The 11,935-nt window shown below is 39.6% G+C and overlaps 2 pseudogenes; both read right to left on the bottom strand.

Annotated features, from left to right (window-relative positions):
• Positions 1-2,014: 2,014 nt before the first annotated feature.
• Positions 2,015-8,482, bottom strand: LOC119540596 (annotated as a pseudogene).
• A 1,315-nt stretch (positions 8,483-9,797) lies between these two features.
• Positions 9,798-11,518, bottom strand: LOC119539538 (annotated as a pseudogene).
• Between the last annotated feature and the right edge of the window lie 417 nt (positions 11,519-11,935).

Below are 11,935 nucleotides of genomic sequence, written 5' to 3'. Positions count from 1 at the left end.
CCTCTGTGGTTTCTACTGAAAAATCTGCACATAGTCTTATCAAGCTTCCTCTCTATGTGATGGATCACTTTTCTCTTGATGCTTTCAGGATTCTCTCTGTCTTTGATGTTTGACAATCTGATTATTAAGTGTCTTGGCATAGGCCTATTCATATCTATTCTGTTTGGGGTGTGCTGCACTTCTTGGATCTGTAATTTTATGTCCCTCATAAAAGATGGGAAATTTTCATTGCTTATTTCCTCAATTATTCCTTCTTTTCCCTTTCCCTTCTCTTCTGCTTCTGGGACACCCATGACATGTACATTCAAGTGCTTTGTTGTCATTAAATTCCCTGAGATGTTGCTCATATTTTTCCATTCTTTTCCCTATTTGTTGTTTTGGGTGTAGGATTTCAGGTGTCTTGTTCTCCAGTTCCTGAGTGTTTTCTTCTGCTTCTTGAGATCTGCTGTTGTATGTCTCTATTGTGTTTTTCATATCTTGTGTTGTGCCTTTCATTTCCATAGTTTCTGCCAGTGTTTTTTCAAACTTTTGATTTCTACCTTATGTTCTCCCAGTTTTTTCTTTTTAGCCTTTATCTCTTTTGCCATATCTTCCCTGAACTTGTTGATTTGGTTTTTGATTTGATTTAATATATTTCTTTGAAAATCTTCAATAGATTGTTTCATTAAAGTGAAACAGTAAACAACTGTATCTTGATTGGGGTGTAAGTTTGTTCCTTTGGGCCATATCTTTGTTCTTCCCAGTGTAGATTGTAGTTTTCTGTTGCCTAGGCTTCTGGTTTCCTTGGTTACCGTAAGCAGATTTTCCCAGACCAGAATGGGTTCAGATCTCAGAGTGGGGTTATATTCAGTTTCACATCTCCCCGTGGGTGTGTCTTAGATTTTGACAGACTTTCCCGTGAGGTCTCTCTCCTGTGCCTTTCCTAACCTGCCCAGCAGGCAGCACCTCTCAGCCTGTCATTTCGACTGGTGTAAGGAGGTGTGGCCTCCTTAGTTTCTGTTTTTGCTGCTTTCCCCCAGGCTCTGGGGTCTGGTTCTGAAGGGAAAGCTGGGCCCCACTTCCATACTCTTAGGGAAGTTACACCCCATAGGGAGTTAACATCTGCATTTGAATTGTGGTCTCTCTGACTCTGTTATCTCCACCTCTGTCAGGGTCAGAGCGCTGTGAACTGAAAATTGTTGAGCCCCCCAGGTTGAGAGAGAGAAAAAAGGACAGAAAGCCCCCTTCTAGAGCCAGCACATGGACCCCCAGTCTCATTAATTGGCCAGAGGCAACACCTGGTCTTCTGGGCTCCCCCTCCCAGGACAGATGAGTCCTTTGGTTCCTTAAGGTCAGTCATCACCAAAAGCCTCTGTCTGCTTGCTTGGGGTTTGCAGCTTGCATTCAGCAGTTCACATTTTTTAATTAAAACCCCAGTAGGAACTTGGTTAAGCTATATTCCCTTGCTGGGAGAGTGCTACTCTCTACCACAGCAAGGTCCTGCAAGTCAGCCTGCCATTGGGGTAGAGGGCTCCCAGTGTGGGTCCATAGCTTTTAGTTACAGACTTCATGCTGTGATCTCAGGCACTCCTCCCAATCCAGGTTGGTGCATGATGTGTGGACAGTCACAGTTGTTCCCAAGCAGTTATTCCAAATTATTTACTAGTTGTTCCTGGTTGTTCATTAGTTGTTCCAGAGAACTAACTAAATTCCACTCCTCTCTATGCCATCATCTTGCCCCCTCCCCTCCAAAAGTTATTTTTTTATATATGCAACCTAAAATTTCCCCTTTTAACCACATGCAAATACATAATTCAGTGCTGTTAATTTTTTCACAGTGTTGTGCTACCATGACCACCATCCATTACCAAAACTTTTCCATCACCCCAAATAGAAACTCTGTACATTTAAGTATTAAATGTCACCCCAAGGGTAACAGTGGGCATCCCTTTCTTGTCCTGATCATAGAAGGAAAGCTTTCATTCTTTCACCATTGAGTATGATGTTAGCTGGAAGTTTTTCATATACACCTTTTCTTTTCTTTTCTTTTTTTTGAAATGGAATTTTTCATTTTACTTCTGATGAACTTTTAAAGTTAAATTACAGAAGCAAACTACAAAAACAAGCATAAAATCCAGCCAGAAAATTTGGGAGGGAAACACATTTTCTCCAGGAAACTTTCACCAGTGACTTTTTTTTTTACAAGAAAGTGAAAATAGCCCATCGGTTTATCTAAGGCTATTTCATGAAGTTTTCTCACTCCAATCCAGACAATTGGAAATGCTACATGACTAATGCTTTTTTAAAGGACACTGTATTTTGTGTCAGTGAGAGGCAGGTGCAATTAACATAAACTCCAACAAAACACCCTCTTTTGCATTTATGGAGCAATTCTCTGAATCAAACCACATGAAAAATCCATCTTCTCTCCATTTAAATTTAGATAAAGGGGGCAGTGATAAGCCTCTGAGAACTCTCCATTTTATTCTCAGCCTCCTAAATCAGAAAAATCCCATCTAATACCAAGCATAATTTCTTCACCAACAGTTGGCTTTAAATATGAAGTTGTTCCAAAAAATTTTCCTTGATTTTATGGTTCCCAGCCTTATTCATTTGATAAAAACTGAGTTAATATGACGTTGTTTGAGGATTCTCCAGGATAAGAAAGCACGTAAGTGCCTTTTGTGTTGCAGTGGGTTGGAAGTCTTTGAGAATTTGGGTTTGGTAGATAACTCTGATGAGTTTTGCTTAGATGGTTGCATCCAAGAGCTTAATGGAAACAACTGTTGGACAGAAATTGTCACAGCTTACTATCCAAGAGGATTCCAAAACATAAGATAAAAAAACCTCTGAAATGCATTAAATAAAGAAAAAATAACATGCCAAGCCAGACTCTGGTTGTCCACCATTGTTCCCACGCCAAACCCCCAAGTGAGCCCCAGCAGAGGGGTCAGAATAAGCAGGCTCTTCCCTGTGCTGATGACAGTGGCCTTGTTGTCCTGGTCCAGTCTTTCTCCAACAGCTGGCCTCCAGCGCTTTGTTAGTACTAACAGCACCACAACCAAATTCATAGCCACAATAATTAGCATGGGAACAGTGAATGCCAAGAGAGGTTTGCTTGTATTGGACCAGTTAAACCAACATGCATCTTTCCTTTATAGCCATTGCTAGGTTGTGTGACTGCAATGGTGATGACGGATATAATGAGAGGGCACCCATAGCCCAGGCAGAACCCAACAGCCATCATCAAAGTCATGGCCATGTGATAGAACATGAAGATGATCTGATAGGCCAGTAGGATTCCAAGTACAAGCATGCAAAAAAACAGAGAGGTAGAAAAAGTGCATAAAGAACACTGCTGCTATGCAGACTCCAGAAGGGTTTGTAGTGTTGTCCACAGTGGAAGCAACAATAAATCAAACATCAGCAATCAGAAGGGACAGGGCTATGTTCACCATGCAAATATGGCATGTATGAGAGGTTTGGTTTTTCTCAATCTGCTTCCAAAACAGAGCCTCAATAATCAGGCATAAGATGAGACTTGCAATAGAAACACCCAGCCCTACATAGGTGATCCATTTCACAATGGGGATGAACTCACGGGGGACAAAGAGTGACATCAGCGTGGAGAAGGTTAGGTGAGTACATCGACACATCACTGTGTCTGGAGTTTCATTCACTAGGTGCAGCCAGCATTGTTCCACTGGAATTGACTGAAATCCCAAAACACGCATTGAGGTTGGCTCAGGTTTACTCTATATTGGAAAAAATCAGGAAAATTTCATTTATGGAATAGTTTTGGATAACCACGAATACCACAGGCCTATTGATCTGAGCATTTCCATTTTTGTTGATGGGTAGAATGTTCCTCAGGGTCAATGAGGCCATGCTAACAATAGTTTCTGGGAGAAACTTCTGGAATTGGTCTGATCCAATTAACAACAAGGCCTCTGATGGGAACAGTGGTATTTTTTGGGAACGTTTCTATTTGATAGCTGTAACACTTCTTGAGTTGGCTTTTGGTCACTGGAATCCCTTTCCAGTTAATAAATTCCCAAGAAAAATTCAGAGGCAGAGCTTTCAGAGGTACCAGAATGCTGATGTTTTCCAGTGTCTCCAGTAACCGTGAGCTGACATGCTTTTCTTCCTGCAGTAATACTGTCCAATTGGTTACTGATGCTGTATTAAGTACATGGTCAGCTTTATTGATGACATCCTCCATTGTTGAATGAGACACTGTGAAATGGCTTGCCAGTAACAGGGTTGAAATATTTTCCAGAATTGACATTACTGAAGCCAGATTCCCAGATGTTGTTGATGGGCTTTGCTAAACACTGACTGAAAGATTTCTCACCAAGGATGATACTGATGCTTCTGTGGCATTGCCTGTGATTGCACTGATATCCTTCTTCAGTTCCTCCATCTGAGAGAGCACACAGGTCTCTCTGACAACCTGCCGCCCAGAGGCCTGGCACCTGGCTGTGATGTTTCCAGTGTAGACACTACTGCAGGGCAAGGTGTACTCATCATCCTTGGACCCAAATCCAAAGACAATGTTGTTACACTGAGCTTTTGCAAACATTCTGAAAGAGCCATCTTCTAGTAGAAATAACTTTTGAATGGCTGCCTGAGCCTTCTCAGCCACCTGATCAATGGCTGACAGCAGCTCAGATGTGCTGCCGGAACCAAAAACTTCATACCCAGCAATGATGCTTCCAACCTGAAATTGAGTGACTCAAACTGACTCAAAACCTTGAATTCTTTTGTATGCTTCTTTAAGGTGAATTTCAATTCTGGTTTTATATCTGGAGTAAATAGCAGAGGATGAATTCAAAAGATCTCTTGTAAATTTTTCATTAATTTTGAAAATGCCCCAAACTTTTGTTCTTTCCTGGAAATTGACACTCTGGCTGAGGCTGCTGAGTTGACAGTCAGTTCTGGGAGGATCCTGATGTGTGAAGCTGGCATTTCTGGGGATCAAGGCATGTGGGAGGAAACTAGGTGTAGCCGTCTTCATAAGCACACTGAAGGACACCATTCATGCTGCCACAGTATGTGGTAGCCTTTGTTCTGATAATCTTCATTGGCCCAGGCAGCCATAATGATTGAGGCTTCAAGAGATTCAGAAAATTCTTCAAATTCTTTTCCTCATTGGAATCTCTATAGGACACCCAAAGAAGCAGCTCATATTCCTGGATTGGGCCTGTTTGCTTTTTCCTATTCAAAATGATTTCTCTTTTTGTTTTGATGCCATCATTTCTCTTGGAAAGCCGGAGGTCACCTAGGACTAGCTCTGAAGGGGACTTTCTGTTTCTTTTTTGGCTCAGTGTAGAAAGCCTCAGCCATTTTCAGTTCACAGTGCTGTGAACCAGCCATATACAACCTTTCTCATGTTGAGGAAGTTTCCTTCTGTTCCCAGTTTTCTAAGTGTTTTTATCAAGAAGAGGTCCTGGATTTTGTCAAATGCATTTTCTGTAACAATCAAGATAATCACATGGTTTTTCCTTCATGCTTTTAAAGTGGTATATTACATTAATTGATTGATTAAACCACCCTGCAAATCCCACTTGGTCATGGTGTATAATTATTCTAATTTGCTGTTGGATTTGGTTTGCTAGCAATTTTTTTTTGAGGATTTTTGCATCTATATTCATAAGGGATACTATAATTTTCTTTTCCTGTTGTATATTTATCTGGCTTTAGTATTAGGGTGATGCTCACCTTGCATAATAAGTTATGAAGTGTTCCTCCTCTTCAATTTTTTTGGAAGAATTTGAGCAAGGATTGGTGTTATTTCTTCTTGGAATGTTTGATAAAGTTTACCAATAAAGCCGTCTGGTTCTGGGCAGTTAATTGTATTCACAATGTTGTGCTACCATCACCACCATCAATTACCAAAACTTTCCCACATCCCAAATAGGAACTCTGTACAATTTCTTTTTTGGGAGATTTTTTGATGACTGATTCAATTCTTTTACTTGTTATTTGTCTGTTAAGACCTCTATTTTTTCTTGAGTCAGTGTAAGTAGTTTGTGTGTTCTAAGAAATTTATCCATTTTATCTGGATTATCTAATTTGTTGGTGTTCTGTGTTTTATAGCATCCTCTTACAATCTTTCCTATTTCTGTGGGGTTGGTAGTAGTGTCCCCCCTTTTATTTATGATTTTAGTTATTTGTGTCCTCTTTTTTTTTCCTTGTCATTCCACCTAAAAGTTTGTTGATTTTATTGATCCTTTTTAAAAACCAACTTTTGGTTTTGTTGATTTTCTTTATTGTGTTTTCATTCTCAATTTCATTATGTCTGCTATAATCTTTTTTATTTCCATCGTTCTGCTCACATTGGGTTTAATTTGCTTTCATTTTTCCAGATTCTCTGGTTCTGAGGTTAAATTTATGATTTGAGATATTTCTTCTTTTTTAATGTAACCATTTAGGGCTATTAATTTCCCTTTCAGGCAGCCTTTCCTACATCCCATAAGTTTTGGTATGCTGCATTTTTGTTTTCATTTGCCTCAAGAATTTTGCATCTGATTTCGTGTTTAACTCATTGGTTGTTTAAGAGAATGTTGTTTAATTTCCACATATTTGTGAATTTTTCATTTCTCCCTCATTATTGACTTCTAGCTTCATTCCATTGTGGTTGGAGAAAATACATTGTATGATTTAAAAATATTTTAATTTATTGAGATTTGTTGGTGACCTAATGTATGGTCTATTCTGGAGATTGATCTGTGTACACTAGTGAAGAATGTGTATTTTTTTTTTTTTTTTTTAGGTGTTCTGTTTTTATTTTTATTCTTATTTTTATTTTGGGGGTATTAATGACAATGTTCAAAAATTGATTGTGGTGATGAATGTACAACTATACGATGATACTATGAACCACTAATTGTATCTGGTATGTAAATATATCTCAATAAAATTGCACTTAAAAAAACAAAAAAAGAGAGGAAAACAGGCCTAAATCTTCATGAGTTTATATCAGGCCATGGTTTCCTAGATACAGCAACAAAAGCACAAGCAACCAAAGAAATAATAGATAAATTAGACTTCATCAAAATTAAAAACTTTTGCATGTCAAAAGACATCATCAAGAAAGTGAAAAGACAACCTATAAAATGGGAGAAATTATTTATAAACTACATAGCTTATAATGATCTAGTATCCAAAATATATAAAGAACTCTTACAACTCAACAAATAACAATAAAAAAATGGAAAAGGATTTAAATATACCTTTATCCAAAGAAAATATGAAAATAGACAATAGCACATGAAAAGATGCTCAATTTCAATAGTCATTAGAGAAATACAAATCAATACCACAATCAGATGCTGTTTCACGTCCACTAGAATAACTCTAATCAAAGACAGACAATAATAAGTGCTGATGAGGATGAGGAAAAATGGAAACCTCATCCATTGCTGGTGGCATTATAAAATGGTGCAGCTACTTTGGCTGTTTCTTGAAACTTGAAACATCAAGTTACCATATGATCCAGCAACTCCACTCCTACATCTATATTTCAAAGAGAACTAAAAATATCTCCATGCAAAATTTTGTGCACAAATGTACATAGCGGCATTATTCACAATAGCTAAAAAGTGGAAACAATCCAGATGTCCATTAAATGATGAACAGATAAGCAAAATTTGGTATAGCCATACAATGGAAGATTATTCAACCACAAAAAGGAATGAAGTGCTGATACATGGTACAGCATGGATGACCTAGAAAACATTTTGTTAAGTGAATTAAGTCAGATACAAAAGACCACATATTGCATGATTCCACTTACATGAAATATACAGAAGAGGCAAACCCATAGAGACATACATAACACAGTTAGCAGTTGTCAAGGGCTGAGGGAAGGTGGGAATGGGGATTGCCTTCTTAAAAGGCACAGGGTTTCCTTTTAGGGTGATGAAAATGCTCTGGAACTGGATACTGGTGATGGTGACACAACATTTTGAGAGTACTAAATGCCACTGAATTGTTACACTTTAAAATGGTTAAAATGGTGAATTTTAGGCTATGTGAAATTTACAATAAAAGGACTGTAGTACTGATTCCTGCAATGACATGGACAAACCTCCATAACTTTATGCTAACTGAAAGAATTCAGATACCAAGGGCCACATATTGTATGATTCCATTCATATGACAAGTCCAGAATAGGCAAATCCATAGAGCTGGAACACAGATTTGTAGTTGCCAGGGCCTGGGGGCATGGAGAAATAGGGATCAACTGCTAATGGGTATGGGGTTTCCTTTTAGGAGGATGAAAACATTATGGAATTAGACAGTGGGGCACAGCTTTGTGAATAAACTAAAAACTACTGAATTACGTACTTTTTAAAGGGTGAATTTTATGGTATACGAATATCTTAATTAAAAATTTTTTTGAAGTTTAAAAAATTAAATATAGTTTTTAAAAAATGTAATGATCATCTTTCCTTTTCCCTTAGTATTTTACGCTCTTCTCGTCTTTACCAAATCCCATCATTTACTTTTTCAAAACACAGATCAAAGCTTAACTTTTTCAATGGAAGTTTTTAAAAATTTATAGCATCTATCCTTAGCACATCTTCCTTCTACTCATTTATCTTGCTTTTGCCTTGCACTACAGCTCTCTCTTCCTAAGGACAAGGTTGTATCTTATACCACTTTACATACCCCTCAGTACTTATATAAAACAAGTATTTACTGAATTACTACTGATATTTACTAATCTTCCCCTCAATTTTTAGTACAAGCAGTCGCTAAATTTTTATTAAGTATCTGCTTTGTGCTAGGAAGCCCTGTGCTACAATAGATAAGATTCCTATCCTTGGCAGAATTTATAATCTAACTTTGTATCCTAATTTTTATTTAGAATCCCCACTAGATTACAAACCTCCTTCCTTTGGAATTCCCCTAACTACACTGTGTAATGCTCCAAATACTCAATAAAGAATTCCTCGGCACTGAAGATAAACCAATGGGTTTAGAAATCCCCCTGCAGTACCTGCCACTAACTGGGCTCCTAGACTACTCCTCCAAAGAGCCAGCATTCAATTATTCCAGGGAGATGCTTTAATACTCAATCACTTTGTCACTAATTGAGCACCACCTATTATGTATCAAGTTTCACTTCCTTAGATTGTGATTAAATGACTAATTTTACAGTCTAAAAATACACATTTAAAATATATATTTTAAAAGATACATTTAAAAATACACATTTTAAAAACTCAAGGGCCAAAAAAGACCTTTAGAGTTTTAATAGGCATAAAAGTAGGCCACATATTTTATGCATATAAGGACATTTTAATCCCCTTTTTAAAAGTTGCTATAGGTAACACTAATCTAGTTTCTCCAAGGAAAGTTAAGTATTTAAGAATACCGAACACCAACTTATGCAAAATGAGATGCAAAGTATTCTCCTAGGTCAAAAGAGTTAAATTTAAAAAAATAATAATAATTTTGGCACACTACCAACTATACTGTCCAACAGACGGAACAGGACTATGCAAGGCAGAGCTTTCAGTGACCTTTTTTTCTTCAATTCAATATTATTACACAGAATTAGATATTGGCATGATTTTTGTTCAATTTGACATCTTGATTAAGAATTATGCTTTACAAACACTGCATTATTACTACATCATTGTGATGTGGCTTTACATTGATTGTATGTAGAGAAAAAAATAACTTTAGAATTAAGGCAATAACAATATGTGCAAACTGAACACACTACCCTGACACTGTCCTTAGTAAGAAGCTTTTTTGGTTAGGTGACGGTTGATATTGCTGCATGCAGATCAGTCAGTGCTTTGAAGAATAAGCTATGAAAAGCTCCATTTTTTTTTTTTAAATCCCTTCTACTGGCCCACGATGGCCATAAGAAGCCTTCGGTAATCTCCACTGGTATCACTTGCAATCATTGTGCCCAGGGTCTTCTGAAACATCTGATAGAACATCTGTTTTATTTGTACAAGATCAATCTCACTGCGAGTGACCACAATCCTGACCAGGGTGGAGTCGTCGGTGCCGGCGCCTTTCATGGAGTAGTACAGTCTCTCAGCAAAGAAGGCAGGGCGGTTCAGGGCACACTGCAAGATGGCCTTCAAACCACTTTCAACATATCCCGAAAACTCGCGGCTAACACTGCTGAACAAATCTCGATTAGCCATCCTGGAATAAGCCTCCATAGTAGCTCTCAGCTGAGGAAAGCTTCTTGTGGCAAGAATCATATTAAAGGAAGATTCATCCATCCCAAGCCTCCCCTCTCCAGCTTGATAGAGTCGCTGAGCATCTTCCTGAGCCATCTGATGGTTCACATTCTGGTTCTCATCACGGTTTCCCTGGCACATGGATACAAGTAAACGTTCAAAATGCCCTGATGTATCTGACCTAATGTCCTTTTCGAGGTCTCGTCCGAATTCTGATTGATAACACCTAACAATTTCTCGGATTTCCTGATTTGTTCTCGAGCACAAAATTTCAATCAAGACACATTCCTGAGTTCCTGCTCCCTTCATTGCATTCCGTAAACTCCAGGCATCATAATACGTAGATGGCATAAACAGCAAGGATCAGTTCTTCCATATTTCCACTTAACTCGGATTTGAGATCTTTGATTAAATCCTTGCCATACATGGTCTTAAAAGCTGCTTTAATTTTTTGCCTTTGATCGTTGGAACGGTTGGCTACAACATCTATAATTGCCTATTCGTCTGTCCCAAAACCCTTCATCGCTTTTCGGAGAATTTCTGCATCTTTCAAGGCGTCAAAGTTAGCAGCTGGTCAGATTGTTCCTTGAGTGCCCTGAATCATTGCAGCAGGCTGATTAGGGTAGGAGACCTGTCCTCCAGGATACTGAGAAGGCATCTGCCCTCCAGGAAAGCCACCTGGTATGGGGATCTGTGCCGGGCCACTGCCGTACGACTGTGCTAGTGGCTGTGGGTAGCCAGAAAAGCCTGCTCCACCTGGGGCTCCAAATCCCTGGCCTCCAGGATAGGATGGGGCCCCTCCTGGCTGTGGAGCACCATGATAGCTCCCCGGGGCTGGATAACCTCCAGGGGCAGGGTAGCCTCCAGCTCCTGGGTAGCTGCTACTTGGTGCTGATGGGTAGGCACCTCCTCCCAGAGGAGGAAAGCCACTAGGATAAGGATACTGACCCGGAGGGGGGAAAGATGACTCCTGACCTGCAGGAGGATATCCAGGGAAAGGTGGGTAGCCAGTGGGGGGATAGCCTGGGTGTGACATTCTGTGGTCCACATGCCCGAGGGCGGGGGCCTCACTGCACCCTCTGATCTCCCGACGGTAGAACAGCGCAAAGCACGGACGAATGCGACCTCCACGCATCCTGCTCACCAGACCGACCGCCTCACCTATCCCACCCCAACGTCCCAGTCACAGAGGCGCCGCCACCCTGAGGCCCACCCGCCCCTCCGCCGCGCCCAGGCGCAGGGCACAGCGCAACCCCGCCACCTCCCGGCGGGCCAGCCCCAAAGCGGGGAAGGGGGCACCGTTCCTACCCGACTCCGGGGCAGCCGCGCCACACAGAATGTGTATTTTGATGTTGTTGGATGAAATATTCTATATATGTCTATTAGGTCTGTTTGGTTTATAGTGTCATTCAATCTTCCATTTCCTCATTGACCTTGTGTGAGAAATTCTATCCATTTTTGAAAGTGGTGTATCAAAGTCTCCTACTATCAATGTAGAACTTTCTATTTCTCCCTTCAAATCTGTATTTGTTTTACATATTTTGAGGCTCTACTGCTAGGTGCATATGTATTTACAATTGTTATGTCTTCTTGTTGAATTGACCCCTTTATCATTATATATAATGATCTTCTTTGTCCCTTGTAGCAGTTTTTCAGACAAAGTCTATTTTATCTGATATCAGTATAGCTATCCCTGAACTCTTTTGGTTACTGTTTGCATGGTATATTTTTCTCCATTCTTT

The sequence above is a fragment of the Choloepus didactylus genome, chromosome 7, assembly GCF_015220235.1.
Source record: "Choloepus didactylus isolate mChoDid1 chromosome 7, mChoDid1.pri, whole genome shotgun sequence".
Classification (NCBI taxonomy): domain Eukaryota; kingdom Metazoa; phylum Chordata; class Mammalia; order Pilosa; family Megalonychidae; genus Choloepus; species Choloepus didactylus.
Note: the sequence above shows the minus strand (reverse complement) of the source record. Positions and strands in the feature narration are given on the sequence as shown.